This window comes from Hoplias malabaricus, unplaced genomic scaffold (genome assembly GCF_029633855.1).
Source record: "Hoplias malabaricus isolate fHopMal1 unplaced genomic scaffold, fHopMal1.hap1 scaffold_160, whole genome shotgun sequence".
Classification (NCBI taxonomy): domain Eukaryota; kingdom Metazoa; phylum Chordata; class Actinopteri; order Characiformes; family Erythrinidae; genus Hoplias; species Hoplias malabaricus.
Genome location: NW_027100772.1, coordinates 24,641 through 44,707, shown reverse-complemented (window position 1 = coordinate 44,707; position 20,067 = coordinate 24,641). Strand labels below are relative to the sequence as shown.

At 53.2% G+C, this 20,067-nt stretch overlaps 1 non-coding gene and 1 pseudogene across 1 annotated transcript; both read left to right on the top strand.

Annotated features, from left to right (window-relative positions):
• The first annotated feature begins 14,913 nt into the window (after window positions 1-14,913).
• On the top strand, window positions 14,914-15,067 carry LOC136680178 (5.8S ribosomal RNA). The gene has a single exon (XR_010796864.1). It is a non-coding gene; the product is annotated as a 5.8S ribosomal RNA (ribosomal RNA).
• Window positions 15,068-15,339: 272 nt separating this feature from the next.
• On the top strand, window positions 15,340-19,731 carry LOC136680179 (28S ribosomal RNA; annotated as a pseudogene).
• Window positions 19,732-20,067: the final 336 nt, after the last annotated feature.

Below are 20,067 nucleotides of genomic sequence, written 5' to 3'. Positions count from 1 at the left end.
CTCATCTGTATCATGTATTTAAGTTCCCTTGTGTCATTTCCTTGTATCGGTCATTCGTTTTGTTTCCTATTTCAAGTCATGTCGTTTCTTTCCTCCAAGTCTTGTTGTTTCTCTTCCAGTGTTTCCATGTCTTGTTCCTTAGTCTGGTATGTCTGTCTCTGTCATGTCCTCATTCCAAGTCCTAGTATTGTTACTATGTCTAGGTTTGTCTGTTTAGCTTTCCCTGTCTAGGTTTGTTTGTCTCTCCCCATCTAGTATTGTAGTGTTTTGCTTCCTTTATCGTACTGTCATGTTGCTTACTCGGGTCTGTCTGTCTCTGTCGTTTCCTCGTTTCATTTCCTATAACTTGTTGTTTCCATAGTTGCCTGTCTTTGCTTTGTTATATCTTTTGTTTAAATAAAAGTCCTGTGTTTTAGTGTGTTCATCCGTCTCCGTCAGTCCGCCCCCGTGATTCCTGACATAAAGTTCATTACAAATAAAATGTATTATTATTATTAATAATCTGATTGGTGTGATTACTGGTATGAGTAATAACAGAGAGAAAACATCAGCAGCACTGCACAACCCAGTGAACAGCACAGAGAGGACCAATCAGCAGTGTTTAATTTTTATGTAATACTTCCGGAATGTTTAAAATACTTTCAGTTACATTCTAGGCCCAGGGTAGTGCACTTTGTGTGGATTGTGATGATTATAAGTAGCGATGGGCTGAACGAGACTTTTCAAACTGCAACACATTTGAAGCCAAAACGGTTTTATGCTTTAACACACCTTTACTACGCCACCTGTTGTTCCAACAAAAATACTGCACTACAGTTTTCTGATTCACTGTAGCTTGTCTGAACTGACACCAAAGCACCAGGTGGTCTCTTTTACTTTGGAGCTTGCATTTAATCTGAGAATGATTTTAAAAAAGGCCATCATTGAATATGAATGTAGAATTGGCAACTTTTAAACACAAACATAAATAACAGAAAATGAGTTAAATAATTCAAGAATATAATTTTTTTGCTGTAGTGGGACTTGAATTGAAAACTTGAACAACCTTGTGTTAAAAATGGTAAGGCAAACGGAAGCTTAAACATGGAAAAAGGTTCATATGTCCGGTAACTATGCCACCACCTGGTGGGCATTTCATGAAAATGCAACAGAGTGTATAGGGCAGTGAGAGGAGAGAGTTGGTTCTGGGAGCTCTGGAACTTTGTTTGGGGCATTATGAGAGGAGGGAGCTGGTCCCTAGGAGGTCTGGAACATAGAGCACTGTTCAAAAATAAAACATTCATTCATTATCTGTAACCACTTATCCAGTTGAGGGTCACGGTGGGTCCAGAGCCTTCCTGGAATCATTGGGCACAAGGCACGAATACACCCTGGAGGGGGCACCAGTCCTTCACAGGGCAACACAGACACACACATATTCACACCTATGGACACTTTTGAGTTGCCAATCCACCTACCAACGTATGTTTTTGGACTGTGGGAGGAAACCAGAGCACCCAAAGGAAACCCATATGGACACAGGGAGAACACACCAACTCCTCACAGACAGTCACCCAGAGCGGGAATCAAACCCACAACCTCCATGTCCCTGGAGCTGTGTGACTCTACCTGCTGCACCACCATGCCGCCAAAATAAAACATGACTAAATAAATTAAATGTAAATTTGACAACTATGTGAAAAAATTATCCACTGCTCAAGAAGTTCTAAACTTTCTAATTTGAAGCCACATGTGTAACTGAAAATGACAATTTTCAAAAACTACAAACAGTAGACTAAGGAGCAATCAACAGCATCAAAGCTCCATTCAAGACAGGGAGATGACATAATGTATGAAACCTGAGGGTAATTTTAATGAGTGTAGTTTATGTTTTTATATCCAAACCTGACACTGAGCCACTTGTCCCAAACTCCTTAGGTCTGTGAGAAATGTTTAGAACATGTACAGGGAAATAATTTGCATATTCACGTCTAGCCTCAAACACAACTGCGCATTCTCCATCCATGTGATTATTAGGAAGTTAGATATCAGGCCTGTTTGGCCCTTGTTCAGAACAGAACATAGAGGACTGGAGGTAGACATCTAATAAACATTGCTAAGCTCTCTGGTTCTAGAAACGTGCTATCTGATTGCAACCATTTGGGATTCCAATGTAGTGTGAGCAAATGAGTGCAAAATGTATTTTCAAGTTAAAACCTGACATTGAACCACTTTCCCTTGACTGATAGGGCCTGGTTTTGCTCACACCTGCTCCGTTTTGAACAGAGCACACAATCATACAGAAAACAAACCACAGGTCAGTACAATAAATCTCTAGTATGAACTAAATCACAGGGATGCTGGGAAATAGTTTGCATATCCCCACCTGGCCTCAAACACAACAGAATATTCACCATTAACATGATTATTATGAAGTTAGATATCAGGCCTGTATGTCCTCTGTTCAGGTCAGAAACAAAACAGCCAGGATCTCTCTGATTCTAGACATATGGCACTTGTCTGCTATCAGTTTACAACCATTTGGGATTCCAATGTTGCAACCCACTGGTTCATTCCTGAAAAATGTTTCAATGTGATGCTGTGGAATAGGTAAGGTAAGGAAGCTATCTGCTTGATTGGAGCTCCAGCCTAAATGACCTGGCAGGGCTGATCAATAATGTGATTTCTGTGAGTCATTTCATTGGGTGAAACTTATGTTTTCATTTACTTACCTGACATTTAGCCACTTGCCCCAAACTGATAGGGGTTTGCTCCCACCTCCTCCTTTTCTTGAATGGAGCCCACAATCATACACAATCAAAGTAAAATAACACAAATCAGTACAAGGACAAAATATCTTGGCAGTGCAGTTATTAGGAATTGTTCCATCATATATAAGGTTACTGGTTCAAACCCAGCTCAATACAAATTGCTCATGAGCACAGTGGTGTTTTTCCTTTGGAAAAAGGGTAATAAAATAAAGTAATGAAATAAAATGAACTAAAACATTACAAAATAAACATAACAGCAGCTCTGAGCTTGGGTCCACAACCCAACCACAGATCAGTACAAGGAATCTTGTTTGTGGTGTATTAACTACAATACAGGGATGCTGAGAAATAATTAGCATATCCATATCTAGACTCAAACAAAACTAAGTATTCACATTTAGTGCAATTATTATGAAGTGAAATATGAGGCCTGTCAAAGGTTTCTGGTCCAAACTCTCATCAATACAATTTACACATAAGCACAGTAGTATTATTATGTTCCTTTGAAGAAGAGGATAATAAAACAAACTAATTAAATAAATAAAAAAACACTAAAGATCCATCCATCCATTATCGGTAACCGCTTATCCAATTTAGGGTCGCAGGGGGTCCAGAGCCTACCTGGAATCATGAGGCGCAAGGCTGGAATACACCCTGGTGGGGACGCCAGTCCTTCACAGGGCAACACAGACACACACACATTCACTCACACACTCACACTTACACTTACGGACACTTTTTAGTCGCCAATCCACCTGCAACGTGTGTTTTTGGACTGTGGGAGGAAACCGGAGCACCCGGAGGAAACCCACGCGGACACGGGGAGAACACACCAACTCCTCACAGACAGTTACCCAGAGCTGGAATCGAACTCACAACCTCCAGGCCCCTGGAGCTGTGTGACTGCAACACTACCTGCTGCGCCACCGTGCCGCCAAAACACTAAAGATACAACACAATAAACAAAACAAAATGTCTGCACTCAGGGCCACAACCCCCTTCCTGTCATGTAACAACATGTCTGATTTGTTCTCACTAGTTACACTGCAGCTCCAGCTCAAAACATCTAGCAGGTCTGATCAGAAGCACAATACTGGAAGGTCATTTTAATGAGTGCAGTTTATGTTCTTATATTCAAACCTGACAATGATTGACTGATCAATTGACTTGTCCCTAATTCATTGGATCTGTGTTTGCTCCCCTCTGCTCAATTTAAAACAGAGCATACAATCATACAGAAAACAAGCCTCAGATCATCCACAGACCAGTACAAGGATTCTGGTGGATGGTGGATGAACTAAAACAGGGATGCTGGGAAATAATTTTCATATCCACTTCTGGCCTCAAACACCGACACACACACACACACAAAAAAAAACAACAACAACAACATTGAGGGGTTTCACAGCAGTTCTGGTAGTGCAGTGGTAAGAAACTACTCCATCATACTAAAAGTTGTTGGATCAAATCCAGCTCAGTACAACTTGCTTATGAGTACACTGGTATTTTGATGTTCCTTTTGAAAAAATAATAAAATAAACAAATTAAACAAAAAGAACTAAAACATTACACAATAAACATAACAACAGCTCTAAACTTGGGTCCACAACCCAAGCCAAAGATCAATACAAGGAATCTGGTGGATGGTGTATTAACAAAAACACAGGGACGCTGGGAAATAATTAGCATATCCATATCTGGCCTCAAACACAACAAAGTATTCACCATCAGGGTGATTATTATGTAGTGAAACGGGTCCTAACTCTGCTTAATACAACTTACACATTAGCACACTAGTATTGTGATGTTCCTTTGAGGAAAAGAACCAAAAAAAAAAAATAAAACACAGGAGCTCTGCACTCAGAGCCACAACAACACTTTACCATCATATAATAACATGCTCATTTTGGAACAAAGCATACAATCCTACAGAAAACAAGATTCAGACTATCCATAGACCAGTGCAAGGATTCTGGTGGATGGTGTACTACCAAAAACACAGGGATGTTGGGAAATAATTTGCATATCCACAGCTGATCTGAAACACACACACACACACATACATACAGCACATACAAAATACAACTTTGGGCAATTTTAGAGTGGTGCTGCTAGTGCAGTGGTAAGGTATTATTCTATCATACTAAAGGTTGCTGGTTCAAACCCAGCTCAGTACAACTTGCTCATGAGTGCACTGTGTTTTTGATGTTCCTTTTGAACTCAACTTGTGTCCACAACCCAAGCCACAGACCAGTACAAGGAACCTGGTGGATCGTGTATTAATTAAAACACATCTGGCCTCCAACACAACAAAGTATTCACCATCAGGGTAATTATTATGAAGTGAAATATCAGGCCTGTCAAAGGTTGCTGGTCCAAACTCTCCTCAATACAGCTTGCAAATTAGCACACAATTATTTTGATGTTCCTTTGAAGAAAAGGATAATAAACAAAAAAAAAAATCTACATTTTGTCCTCACTACTATCTATTTCTCAGTGTGCTCAAGATGTATTGTGCTGGGTTTGAACCAGAAACCTTTAGTGTGAAAGAGTAGTTCTTTACCACTGCACTACCAGACACACTTTGCAGCTGCTCAAAGTTGTTTTTTTTTGTCTTTGGGGCAAATTATTTCCCAGATGCAGGAATGCTAGGAAGTCATTTGTATATCCACATATGATTGGGCCACAAGTTAATATATTCATCTTTATTCACCCTCACTGTGATTACTATGAGTTAGAGATGAGGTCTATCAAGCTGTGCCTAGGATCAGGAGGGGGGCGGGCTGATGGTAGAAGCTTGACAAGGCTGTTGAATGCGCTGGTTTCAGAGGTTTAACTCTTGTCCGCCATCAGTTCACAACTCATTGGAGTTCCAATGTAGTAGAAGCTTGGTATCTTCCTGAAAGTATTTCAAGGTGCATGCCCTGGGATCTGTAAGGAAGCTATCCGCTGCATTGGAGCTCCAGCCAAAACTGTTTGGGAGGTGACGTATTGCACGGGACCTACCTTCCCAGGTTTTGGTTCAGTCACCTGGCAACGGGTGGCTGGGGCAGGGTTTCCAGTTCTTTCTGGGCTCTAGGAAGTAATGCTTTAAATACTCCTGAGATCTTAGAGAACTTGGATAGGCCCCAAGATGAGACCATTTCTCAGGCCTTGTCTGAATGACTTGGGTAACCTAGCGGTGTTAACAAAGAGTCATTTGGTCAGGGGGTAAGTATCCAGCCCCCCTGGGTCCACTAGGACAGCACGCAGGGACGGTGGTCTGGGGCAAACAGACCTTAAATGGGTGCCCAGTCTTCTACCGGTGAATAGCACCAAGATGCACAACACCTGGAGAGCAGCAGGACATCACAAAGCATGAGAGAGACAGGAGAAAGAAAACCAGAAACTGGTTCACTAGCCCTACACACTTCTCTTTAGGCCTTCAGCTCACTAGGTCTACAACCTCTACTCAGCTAAACACTTTCCGTTGGGCCTATAAACTTCCACTTACTAGCTTACTAGCCCTTCACCCTTAGGCATTCAGCTCAATAGCCGTTCCTTCCTTGGGCCTACACGCTTCCCATCAGCTAAACCACTATCCCTTGGGCCTATGCCCTTCACCTCAGCTAAACCACTTTCCCTTGGGCCTAAGCTTTTCATCTCAGCTAAACCACTATCCCTTGGGCCCACGCCCTTCCCCTCAGCTAAACCCCTAGCCCTCGGGCCTACGCCCTTCCCCTCAGCTAAACCCCTAGCCCTCGGGCCTACGCCCTTCCCCTCAGCTAAACCCCTAGCCCTCGGGCCTACGCCCTTCCCCTCAGCTAAACCCCTAGCCCTCGGGCCTACGCCCTTCCCCTCAGCTAAACCCCTAGCCCTCGGGCCTACGCCCTTCTCCTCAGCTAAACCCCTAGCCCTCGGGCCTACGCCCTTCCCCTCAGCTAAACCAATATCCCTTGGGCCTACGCCCTTGCCCTCAGCTGAACCAATATCCCTTGGGCCTACGCCCTTGCCCTCAGCTAAACCACTAGCCCTTGGGCCTACGCCCTTGCCCTCAGCTAAACCACTTGCCCTTGGGCCTACGCCCTTGCCCTCAGCTAAACCACTTGCCCTTGGGCCTACGCCCTTGCCCTCAGCTAAACCACTTGCCCTTGGGCCTACGCCCTTGCCCTCAGCTAAACCACTTGCCCTTGGGCCTACGCCCTTGCCCTCAGCTAAACCACTTGCCCTTGGGCCTACGCCCTTGCCCTCAGCTAAACCACTTGCCCTTGGGCCTACGCCCTTGCCCTCAGCTAAACCACTTGCCCTTGGGCCTACGCCCTTGCCCTCAGCTAAACCACTTGCCCTTGGGCCTACGCCCTTGCCCTCAGCTAAACCACTTGCCCTTGGGCCTACGCCCTTGCCCTCAGCTAAACCACTTGCCCTTGGGCCTACGCCCTTGCCCTCAGCTAAACCACTAGCCCTTGGGCCTACGCCCTTGCCCTCAGCTAAACCACTAGCCCTTGGGCCTACGCCCTTGCCCTCAGCTAAGCCACTAGCCCTTGGGCCTACTACCTTCCCCTCAGCTAAAGCACTTTCCCTTGGGCCTACGACCTTCCTCTCAGCTAAACCACTATCCCTTGGGCCTACGCCTTTCCCCTCAGCTAAAGCACTTTCCCTTGGGCCTACGCCTTTCCCCTCAGCTAAAGCACTTTCCCTTGGGCCTACGCCTTTCCCCTCAGCTAAAGCACTTTCCCTTGGGCCTACGCCTTTCCCCTCAGCTAAAGCACTTTCCCTTGGGCCTACGACCTTCCTCTCAGCTAAACCACTATCCCTTGGGCCTACGCCCTTCCCCTCAGCTAACCATTGCCCTTAGGCCTTCATGTCACTAGCCCTTCACCCTCCCCTCAGCTAATACTTCCCCTTAGGCCTTCAGCTCTGTAACCCTTCCCCTTAGGCCTAAACCCTCCCCTCAGCTAAACCACTTTCCCTCGGGCCTATGCCCTTCCCCTCAGCTAAACCACTTTCCCTTGGGCCTACACTTTTCCCCTCAGGCTTTCTGTGCACTAGTCCTTCAGGTAACTAACCCTTCACATTTCCCTTAAGCCTATAACCCCCCCTCAGCTAATGCTTCCCCTTAAACCTTCAGGTCACTAACCCTTCACCTTTCCTCTAAGGCCTTCAGCTCAGTAAACTTTCACCCTTGCCCTTAGGCCTACACCCTCCCCTCAGCTAACCATTCCTCTTAGGCCATCAGCTAACCCTAGGCGTTCAGGTCACTAGCGCTTCACCCTTCCCCTTAAGCCTACACCCTCCCATCAGCTAACCAGGCATTAACCCTTAAGCATTCAGCGCAATAGCCGTTCCTTCCTTGGGCCTACATGCTTCCCCTCAGCTAAAACAGGTTCCCTGGGGCCTAAACCCTCCCCTCAGCTAAACCACATTCCCTCTGGCCTACGCCCTTCCCCCCACAGCTAAACCACTTTCCCTTGGGCCTACGCCATTCCCCTCAGGCTGTCTGTGCACTAGTCCTTCAGGTAACTAACCCTTCACATCTCCCTTATGCCTACACCCTCCTCTCAGCTAATGCTTCCCCTTAGGCCTACACCCTCCTCTCAGCTAATGCTTCCCCTTAGGCCTACACCCTCCTCTCAGCTAATGCTTCCCCTTAGGCCTACACCCTCCTCTCAGCTAATGCTTCCCCTTAGGCCTACACCCTCCTCTCAGCTAATGCTTCCCCTTAGGCCTACACCCTCCCCTCAGCTAATGCTTCCCCTTAGGCCTACACCCTCCCCTTGGCTAACCATTGCCCTTAGGCCTTCAGGTCAGTAACCCTTCACCCTTCCCCTTAGGCCTACACCCTCCCATCAGCTAACCATTGCCCTTAGGCCATCAGGTCACTAGCGCGTCACCCTTCCCCTTAGGCCTTCAGGTCAGTAACCCTTCACCCTTCCCCTTAGGCCTACACCCTCCCATCAGCTAACCATTCCCCTTAGGCCTTCAGGTCACTAGCGCTTCACCCTTCCCTTTAGGCCTAGACCCTCCCCTTAGCTAATACTTCCTCTTAGGCCTTCAGCTCAGTCAGCCTACACCCTCCCCTTAGGCCTACACCCTCCTCTCAGCTAATGCTTCCCCTTAGGCCTACACCCTCCCTTCGGCTAACGATTGCCCTTAGGCCTTCAGGTCACTAGCTCGTCACCCTTCCCCTTAGGCCTTCAGGTCAGTAACCCTTCACCCTTCCCCTTAGGCCTACACCCTCCCATCAGCTAACCATTGCCCTTAGGCCATCAGGTCACTAGCGTGTCACCTTTCCCCTTAGGCCTTCAGGTCAGTAACCCTTCACCCTTCCCCTTAGGCCTACACCCGCCCATCAGCTAACCATTCCCCTTAGGCCTTCAGGTCACTAGCCCTTAACCCTTCCCTTTAGGCCTAAACCCTCCCCTCAGCTAATTCTTCCTCTTAGGCCTTCAGCTTAGTCAGCCTACACCCTCCCTTTAGCTAACCAATCCCCTTAGGACTTCAGGTCACTAGTGCTTCACCCTTCCATTTAGGCCTACACCTTCCCACTGGGTTAGGGTTAAGTGTAAGCCCAGGGGCTTAGGGTTAGGGTTAAGTGTAAGCCCAGGGGCTTAGGGTTAGGGTTAAGTGTAAGCCCAGGGGCTTAGGGTTAGGGTTAAGTGTAAGCCCAGGGGCTTAGGGTTAGGGTTAAGTGTAAGCCCAGGGGCTTAGGGTTAGGGTTAAGTGTAAGCCCAGGGGCTTAGGGTTAGGGTTAAGTGTAAGCCCAGGGGCTTAGGGTTAGGGTTAAGTGTAAGCCCAGGGGCTTAGGGTTAGGGTTAAGTGTAAGCCCAGGGGCTTAGGGTTAGGGTTAAGTGTAAGCCCAGGGGCTTAGGGTTAGGGTTAAGTGTAAGCCCAGGGGCTTAGGGTTAGGGTTAAGTGTAAGCCCAGGGGCTTAGGGTTAGGGTTAAGTGTAAGCCCAGGGGCTTAGGGTTAGGGTTAAGTGTAAGCCCAGGGGCTTAGGGTTAGGGTTAAGTGTAAGCCCAGGGGCTTAGGGTTAGGGTTAAGTGTAAGCCCAGGGGCTTAGGGTTAGGGTTAAGTGTAAGCCCAGGGGCTTAGGGTTAGGGTTAAGTGTAAGCCCAGGGGCTTAGGGTTAGGGTTAAGTGTAAGCCCAGGGGCTTAGGGTTAGGGTTAAGTGTAAGCCCAGGGGCTTAGGGTTAGGGTTAAGTGTAAGCCCAGGGGCTTAGGGTTAGGGTTAAGTGTAAGCCCAGGGGCTTAGGGTTAGGGTTAAGTGTAAGCCCAGGGGCTTAGGGTTAGGGTTAAGTGTAAGCCCAGGGGCTTAGGGTTAGGGTTAAGTGTAAGCCCAGGGGCTTAGGGTTAGGGTTAAGTGTAAGCCCAGGGGCTTAGGGTTAGGGTTAAGTGTAAGCCCAGGGGCTTAGGGTTAGGGTTAAGTGTAAGCCCAGGGGCTTAGGGTTAGGGTTAAGTGTAAGCCCAGAGGGTTAGGGTTAGGGTTAAGTGTAAGCCCAGAGGGTTAGGGTTAGGGTTAAGTGTAAGCCCAGAGGGTTAGGGTTAGGGTTAGGGTTAGGGGTTATGGGCGTTGATCGCTCCCGTTCGCGTTCGACGTTCGCCCATCTTGGGTGTATGAACCAATGAGAACCAAGACCGATAGCGTATTACTGCCAAAATTAGTCCCGGTTTCCGAGCCAGGTGCCGGGCAGAGCGATGGGGAGTGGTCCCCAAGGTCCGTGGGGCCTACCACTGTCATAAATCCGAGTGGCTTCCACTCGGTCCGCCTCGACCGGGTACCTTTAAGGTCAAGTCCCAACCCCGGATCTCGTATCACGGTGGTATTGGGACTGCCTGTGGGTCTATAGGCCACCGACCATCTGCCCACTTGTGGGGCGGGTGGAACGGGCCGCCCCGTCGATTGTTATAAGCCCGTTGTGTCCACCCCGATGATTCGTTCGATGTATGCCTGGGAAGGTAAAACATTCCTGGGCATGGGGGGTCGAGCGTATGAGGGGTTTCCCCCGTCCCGAAAGAGAGAGTTTTCCGACCGATGATTCGTTCGATATGCCTGCCCGGGGAGGGTCAACTTCCCTGGGCACCGGGGGGTCGAACGTATGAGGATTGTCCCCCTTTTTAAACCCATAAATTTGCCCGTGCGCGAGTCGACGGGGCCGCGTAACCCCCCGAGGCGTTGGCCGGCGGTCATCCGCCGGTCCGTGGGATCTCCCGACCTTTCCCCTCCTTTGAGCGGGACGTGGGAGCGCACCACCGGGCCCCCGGCTGGAAACGGCCGGAGGCAAAGAGCGCATTAGAGGTGACACGGATCGGTCTTCCACAGACCGCGGCTGGAAGTTCGCAGGGTCGGCCTACGGGATCCGACCCTTCGTCTTCTTAAACGCAGACTTCCGTAGGCTCCGGGGGGCGAAACCGTAAACCTTTGCCGACCTCCTCGCACTGCGAGGGGGCCAGGATTTGCGGCTTGTCCGCGTATCGGTCCTACCAAGGACCGCGGCTGGAAGTTCGGTGGTGAGCCCTCGACCTTACGAGATTGAGGGCAAAACCCTTCGTCTTCTGAACATCAGACGGCTCCGGTGGTGGCGTACCGTAAAAACCTATGCCGACTTCCTCGCGCTTTGAGGGGGCCAGGATTCTCTTCCATTCTCTTCCCTTAACGGCTGTCCTTCACGGCCGTTCGAGCTCGGTATACGCGGAGCACCAGGGGCAGGCTTCTAAGCCTAAATACAGTGCTTAGAGCGATCCTCCCCACCTTGTGCTCCCAGCCTCCATGGCTCGTGGATGCCCGTAAGAGGCATGTCCGCTTGTCCAGAACGGTTCCGAGGGGGACTTAGTCGGCCGGTCGATCCAACAGTAGGTCCGTTCAACGTCCGCGTCGGTGGTGCCTTAGGGTCGGGATCCGTTTGAGGGAAGGACCCGGCCCCTAGCCTGCACCGTCCGGGCGAGAATCATACGTTTTCCAAGTTGCCAAGTCGATTGCAGACCCCCACAGCGGGGTCGCGTTCGATCCTCTTCGCTGGTGTCCCCTGAGATCACTCTCACGGGCTCCATGCGCCCCCTCTCTTTCCCCGTCCGGGGTTTGAGATCCAAGGGGGGTCGGTCTGGTTGATCCTGCCAGTATTATATGCTTGTCTCAAAGATTAAGCCATGCAAGTCTAAGTACACACGGGTTTTGGTACAGTGAAACTGCGAATGGCTCATTAAATCAGTTATGGTTCCTTTGATCGCTCCACACGTTACTTGGTATAACTGTGGTAATTCCAGAGCTAATACATGCAAACGAAGCGTTGGAAGGGTTCTGGGGGTCGGCGTGAAATGCTCTCCCGGCCCCTGTCCCCCGGATACGTGCATTTATCAGAACCGAAAAACCCTCCCGGCTCCGGTCGGGTCGCTTTGGTGACTCTAGATAACCTCTGGCCGATCGTTAAGCCCTCCGGGGCGGCGACGTATCATTCGAGTGTCTGCCCTATCAACTTTCGACGGTAGGCTACGTGCCTACCGTGGTGACCACGGGTAACGGGGAATCTGGGTTCGATTCCGGAGAGGGAGCCTGAGAAACGGCTACCACTTCCAAGGAAGGCAGCAGGCGCGCAAATTACCCATTCCCGACACGGGGAGGTAGTGACGAAAAATATCGATGCGGGTCCTATGATCCTGTGGAGCGTAATCGAAATGAACTCAATCTATGTCCGTGAGTGATGACCCATTGGAGGGCAAGTCTGGTGCCAGCAGCCGCGGTAATTCCAGCTCCAATAGCGTATGCTAAAGTTGCTGCAGTTAAAAAGCTCGTAGTTGGATGTGGGGACAGGTCTCGGATCCCCTGTACTGTCCGGGATGGCGTGGGGAGCTCCTTCGGGGGTGACCCCCTGTCTCTGGGTGGATGTTGGGACCTGGTCCCTACCCGCCGGTGTCCTCTGCTCGCCGGCCGCGGAGAAGCCCTTAGCTGGGTACTTCACTGCGGTGCACGGTGGGTTGGAGGGTCCGGAGCGTTTACTTTGAATAAAGCAGAGTGCTCAAAGCAGGCCGACACGTGCCATGTCTGACTGAGCTAGGAATAATGGAATAGGGCCCTTCCGCGGGGCTTCGGGGTCTCTCCTTCGGGACGGCTGGTCGTTCCGGAGTGGGGCTCCGGGGCTTCCACGGTCCTATTTCGTGGGTTTTAAGGACCGAGGGCAATGATTAAGAGGGACGGCCGGGGGCATCCGTACCACACCGATAGAGGTGAAATTCGTTGACCGGTGTGGGACGAACGAAAGCGAAAGCATTTGCCAAGAATGTTTTCATTAATCAAGAACGAAAGTCGGGGGAGCGAAGACGATCAGATACCGTCGTAGTTCCGACCGTAAACTATGCCGACCCGCGATCCGGCGGCGTGAGGCTAGCGACCATGACCCGCCGGGCAGCGTGAGGGAAACCACGAGTCTTTGGGCTCTGGGGGGAGTACGGTTGCAAAGCTGAAACTTAAAGGAATTGACGGAAGGGCACCACCAGGAGTGGAGCTTGCGGCTTAATTTGACTCAACACGGGGAATCTCACCCGGCCCGGACACGGTAAGGATTGACAGATTGATGGCTCTTTCTTGATTCTGTGGGTGGTGGTGCATGGCCGTTGGGAGTTCGTGGAGCGATTCGTCTGGTTAACTCCGATAACGGACGAGACCCTGTGCCTTAAAAAGTTACACGGCCCTCCCTTGGGTCCCTGTGGGGGCTTGCGGCCCGAGGGGTTCGTCGGTCGGTGGCCGAACTTCTTAGAGCGATCCGGGGCAAGGCAAAGCCGTATGAGATTCGGGGCCATAACAGGTCTGTGATGCCCTTAGACGCCCGGGGCCGCACGTGAGTTACACTGGCTGGTTCAGCATGTGCATCCATCCTATGCCGAAAGGCCTGGGCAATCCTATGAACGCCTTCCCCGCTGGGGATAGGGGATTGTAACTTTTCCCCTTGAACGAGGAATTCCAAGTAGTCGCGGGTCACCAGCCCGCGTCGATTAAGTCCCTGCCCTTTGTACACACCGCCCGTCGCTACTACCGATTGGATGGCCTGGTGAGGTCCTCGGACCATCTCCGAGGTGCCCCTTTACCGGGGGGTTGCCTCGTTGAGGTGGGAAGTCGATCGAACCTGGGCATCTAGAGGGAGTAAAAGTCGTAACAAGGTTTCCGTAGGGGAACCTGCGGAAGGATCATTAACGGTGACCTGGCCACGGCCGGTTGTCGAGTCGGACTCGAGAGGCCAAACCTCCCCCGGCGGGTACCTTCAAGGTATGGACCGCAGAAGCCTCGTACCTTTCGTCGTCGGCCGACGTGAGTCTCTCCCCCTCCGGGTGGGTGGACGTAGCGAGCCGGCTTCGGAACTCGGGGTTATGCGAGGACCGCCTTAGGTGCATAGGTACCCCGGTCCGCCCCCCTCGTTCGCGGGGGGGAGAGTGGCGCCGGAGCCGCCCGCCGGGTCGTTAAACCAACCATTGATCGTTGAAGGCTTGATTGTGCGTGCGCGAGTCAAAGGGGCTTACTCACCCCCAGGGCGTTGGCCGGTGCTCGCCGGCCTCGGTGGGATCTCCCTGAACCCATCCCCCCGGCACAGGGGGTGGTGGTGGACGGGAGCGTACCGCCGGGCGAAACTCTTTCCCCTCACGGGGTTGGAGCGGAGCTTAAGAGCGCATGCAAATACCCCGATGTTGGCTTCGCAGAGACGGACCGTATAATAGTCTAAGGCCGGTGCGCGAGTTGAAGGGGCCTCACGAACCCCGGATGCGTTTAAACACCCGAAGGAGACGGCCGGTGCCCGCCGGTCCTGACTAGGTGGGATCTACCCAGCGCCTTCCCCTAAGCGGGGGACTTGGGAGCGTACCACCGGGCCTCGCTCATACCCTCCGGGGTGGAGAGCTTGGCTTTGAGCGCACGCCTGAATGCCTTAGACCGGGACCCGTAACGCAGCGAACCAAACCCTGGGCCTCGCCGGGAACGGTGGGGCCTAGACCCGGTCTCCTAAACCACGTAAGTCTCGGGCACCTACTCGGGCGATCGTCCCCCGGGCCGTAACTCCTCGGTCCGGTGGTGACGCCCAGGTTCAATGACCTTCCCCCCTCCACGGGGGGGAAGGCACCCGGCTTGAAATATTGTCAAACGTTGTCTCGTGTTCGAATGGCTTCCTTCGCCCGGCCTGTAACGGGCCGGGCACAAACCTCATACAACTCTTAGCGGTGGATCACTTGGCTCGTGCATCGATGAAGAACGCGGTAACCTGCGTTAAATAATGTGAATTGCAGAACACAGATCATCGATATTTCGAACGCACATGGCGGCCGCGGGGGTCCATCCCGCGGCCACGCCTGTCTGAGGGTCGGTTTACCCATCGATCGGTCTTCCTAGACCGCGGCTGGGAGTTCGCAGGGCCTCCACCTCGGACGGCCCTTCGTCTCCCTAAACCCAGACTCGGGCCTTAAACCCGACGTGTGGCGAGAGCTCCGGACGTAGGGAGAGCCATTAGGTCCGGGTCCAATCCGTCATAGTCTCTCCCCGCTGGGCTCTCCGCCGCCGTCGGAGAGTGGGTACCGTAATACGGCGAGCGGCCGGGGGGTTCGCGCCCCCCGCGCCCCGCAAAACAGTCTCGTAGTGCGACCTCAGATCAGACGAGACAACCCGCTGAACTTAAGCATATCAGTAAGCGGAGGAAAAGAAACTAACAAGGATTCCCCTAGTAGCGGCGAGCGAAGAGGGAAGAGCCCAGCGCTGAATCCCACTTTCCCCTGACCGGGGTGGGCCGGGAAATGTAGCGTACGGAAGTCCGTTTGGTCTCGGTGCGGACGCGGGACCAAGTTTTGCAAGGAAGTGTCTTCCGCAGATGGTGAAGGCCCGGTATTGTCCCGCATCCCGCCGGGTAGATCGGGCTTCCCGGAGTCGAGTTGCTTGTGAATGCAGCTCAAAGTGGGTGGTAAACTCCATCTAAGGCTAAATACCGGCACGAGACCGATAGCGAACAAAGTACCGTGAGGGAAAGTTGAAAGCAGTACTTTGAAGAGAGAGTTCAAGAGAGCGTGAAACCGTTGAGAGGTAAACGGTCGGGGGACCGAGAAGACCCCCCCGGGGGATTCAGCCGGGCGGACGGCCCGCGCTCGTGTGGTTCCGTGGCTCGGAGGCGAGTTCATCCGGGCGAGAGTGGGGGCGACCCCACTCCCTGCTCGGCCCTGAGCTTCGCCTCTCGACTTCGGGCCTCTCGGGCGTACGAAGGCTCGGCCCGTCAGGTGTACTTCCCCCCGCGTGGTGGGTGAGTCGCGACCGGCTCCGGTTAGGCTTGGAAGGGCCCGAGGGTGAAGGTAGGTCCGTCCGGAGAAGGGAGCCCCACGTGGCCCCCGGACACGGGCGTTCCGCTACAGCCCCTCGCTCCGACTTCGCCGATAACGCCGGGGCCGCGGAGTAATGTCCTTTCCGCGTTTTCCCCTCCTTCGGGATGGGGATGGGGCCCCCCCCTGATCGTTCGGACGAAAGCGGGCCGGTTGGGCTGTCCTCAGCCCCGGGCTAGGCCCGCTACGGCAATACGGGGGGTGATCCAGGCCCACAGCCAAAACGCCTAAGGTCAGCGGCTAAGTTCGGACCCCGACCGACCCGTCTTGAAACACGGACCAAGGAGTCTAACGCGTATGCGAGTCAAAGGGGCTTGAACCCCGGAGGCGCAACGAAGGTGAAGGCCGGCGCGCGTCGGCTGAGGTGGGATCTGATGCACCCCGTCAATGTTTGGGTTGACAGCGCACCACCGGCCTGCTCTCCACCGAGTGGAGAGTGGAGCAAGAGCATACGCGGTGGTACCCGAAAGATGGTGATCTATGCCTGGGCAGGGCGAAGCCAGGGGAAACCCTGCGTGGAGGCCCGTAGCGGTCCTGACGTTCAATTCGGTCGTCCGACCTGGGTATAGGGGCGAAAGACTTAACGAACCATCTAGTAGCTGGTTCCCTCCGAAGTTTCCCTCAGGATAGCTGGCACCAGACTCAGTTTTATCCGGTAAAGCAATGATCATAGGCTGCGGGGCCGAAATGGCCTCGTCCTACCCTCAAACTTTAAATGGGTAAGAGGCCCGGCTCGCAGGCTTGGAGCCGGGCATCGAATGATGGTGCCAAGTGGGCCACTTTTGGTAAGCAGAACTGGTGCTGCGGGATGAACCGAACGCGCGGGTTAAGGCGCCCGACGCGACGCTCATCAGACCCCAGGAAAGGTGTCGGTTGATATAGACAGCGGGGCGGTGGCCATGAAAGTCGGAATCCGCTAAGGAGTGTGTAACAACTCACCTGCCGAATCAACTGGCCCTGAAAATGGATGGCGCTGGAGCGTCGGGCCCATACCCGGCCGTCGCAGGTGTCACAATCCCTGATTTGAAACACGGACCGTATGCCGCGACGAGTAGGAGGGCCGCCGCGGTGGCGCTGAAGCCTCTGGCGTGAGCCTGGGTCGAGCCGCCGCGGGTGCAGATCTTGGTGGTAGTAGCAAATATTCAGATGGGATCTTTGAAGGCCGAAGTGGAGAAGGGTTCCACGCCGACAGCGCTTGGCCGTGGGTTAGTCGGTCCTAAGGGATAGGCGAACGCCGTTCGGAAACGCTGGGGCGATGGTCTCGTCTGCCCCCCGCTGACCGAAAGGGGATCGGGCCAATATCCCCGAACCTGGGATTGGGGAGATTGAGTGCCGAGAAGGCGCTCTCATAGCGGTAACGCAAACGAACCCGGAGACGTCGGTGGGAACCCCGGGGAGGATTCACTCTCCTTGCTAAAGAGCTGGAGCGCCCTGGAATGGGATTGTCCCGAGAAAGGGGCTCAACGCTCTGAAAGGCGCCGCATGCATCCGTGAGGCAGCCGGGACGTTCCCCATCGGCCCTTGAAAATCCGGGGGAGGTATAGTGAATTTCCCCCCAGGCCGTACCCATATCCGCATCAGGTCTCCAAGGTGAACAGCCTCTGGCGTGTTGGAACAATGTAGGTAAGGGAAGTCGGCAAAATAGATCCGTAACTTCGGGATAAGGATTGGCTCTAATGGCTGGGCTCGGTCGGGCCCTTTAGCTGAAGCGTAGGCCGAGGGCTGTTCTGGTTCTGGTTCGCCCTTGCCCTGAGGGTCATGCGGGGCAAAAGCGCACGGCGCCCGGGTTGACTCCTGCGTCTGTCGGTTAAAGTGCGTGGGTCGCAGCCGCGCGAGGCAGCCGGTGTTCCCTCCCGGTGGTGCTTAGGGGACTCGGTCGGTGCCGGGGGGAGGCGGTCGTGGATGGGACTCCGGCGGGGGTGCGTCCTTAGGGGACGAACCTCCGGTGCGTCTCGTCCTTCGGCCCTTCCTTCCCGAAGTCGGCCGGGCTCCGAGGCCCATCGGCGGGTCCCGGCCACGCTCGCGAGCGCGGCCTTCCGTACTCCCGTTCGGACGTGGGGGGGGGAAGACTCTGGAGTTGTGTGCGGATGCGTCGCCGGCCGTAGGGGCTTGGGAGGACCGGACCGGAGCAGTGTGACTGGAGACGGGCGTGACGAGCCGAGGCCTCGTGGATCTATCGGGTGTGAGTCTCGCCTCGGAGGGGTGGCAGCTCCGAGGTGGTTCTCTCGACCGGCACCCAACAGCCGAATTAGAACTGCTGCGGACCAGGGGAATCCGACTGTTTAATAAAAACACAGCATTGTGAAGGCTCTCGGACGGTTTTGACACAATGTGATTCCTGCCCAGTGCTCTGAATGTCAAAGTGAAGAAATTCACCCAAGCACGGGTAAACGGCGGGGGTAACTATGACCCTCTTAAGGTAACGAAATGCCTCGTCATCTAATTAGTGACCTGCATGAATGGATTAACGAGATTCCCACTGTCCCTACCTACTATCTAGCGAAACCACAGCCAAGGGAACGGGCTTGGCAGAATCAGCGGGGAAAGAAGACCCTGTTGAGCTTGACTCTAGTCTGTCATTGAGAGGCTGCATAGGAGGTGTAGAATAAGTGGGAAGCCCGCCGAAGGCCAGCACCCGAGGCGGGCTGTCCGTGAAATACCACTACTCTTACCGTTACCTCTCTAACCCGGTGAAGGTGTCGGTGGGAACCCTTTCCTTGCTGGGGGTTCCTTGTTCCAAGGTGCTAAGCCCTGGGTGGGTCGCTTGGCAGTGAGTCCGGTTACACTCATGTTGCGGGCCTCCGTGCCCGGGGCGAGTCCCTCCGGGGACAGTGACAGGTGGGGAGTTTGACTGGGGCGGTACACCTGTCAAAGCGTAACGCAGGTGTCCTAAGGCGGGCTCAGGGAAGGACAGAAACCTCCCGTAGAGCATAAGGGCAAAAGCCGGCTTGATCCTGATTTTCAGTATGAATACGGACCGTGAAAGCGGGGCCTAACGATCCTTCCGTCTGCTTTTTGGGTTTTAAGCGGGAGGTGTCAGAAAAGTTACCACAGGGATAACTGGCTTGTGGCGGCCAAGCGTTCATAGCGACGTCGCCGTTTGATTCTTCGATGTCGGCTCTTCCTATCATTGCGAAGCAGAATTCGCAAAGCGTTGGATTGTTCACCCACTAACAGGGAACGTGAGCTGGGTTTAGACCGTCGTGAGACAGGTTAGCTTTACCCTACTGATGTTGACCGTTGCTCCGATAGTAATCCAGCCCAGTACGAGAGGAACCGCAGGTTCGGATACATGGTACTCGCGCTTGGCTGTGCAGCCACTGGTGCAAGGCTATCATCCGAGGGCTTACGACTGAACGCCTCTAAGTCGGAATCCCGCCTAGAAGGAGCGATACATCCGCGCCCAGCATCGGTGAGCTTGGTCTTGGATAGCCGGGGTGGGAGGTGCTTTCCTCCCCACCGCCGGTGACGAGAGCCGCATGACACTGGAACCGGACCGGGGCTAATGAACGCCTCGGTCCACCTCCCTCGTCAAAGCAAATGTCTCTTGATCCGGGTGTGAAATGACTCGTAAACGACCTGATTCGGAGTGCGGGTGTCGTAAGTGGCAGAGCGGGTGCATATACCGCGATCCATTGAAAGTCATCCCGTCCACTCAAACATTTGTCGGGGGGAAGGCGAAAGCAAACCCCCGGCCCTCCGGAGCGGTCCAGGTCTGGTTCTCTGGGGCGCGGGCCCCGGAGACTCCGTACACCGGTTAGAGGGAGCCGGTGGCGGGCATAGGGGAGGTGGGTACTCCCCTGTGAAATCCTGGATGACGGTTTTAGGTCTCGTAGTGGGCGAAAATCGGACTTAGTGCAATTTCCGAAACTCTGGTTCTCTGGGGGCGCGGGCCCCGAGAGTCCGTACACCGGTTAGAGGGAGCCGGTGGCGGGCATAGGGAGGCAGGTCGCTCCCTTGAATGGTCCTGGATGTCTGGACTTAGTGCAATTTCTGAAACTCT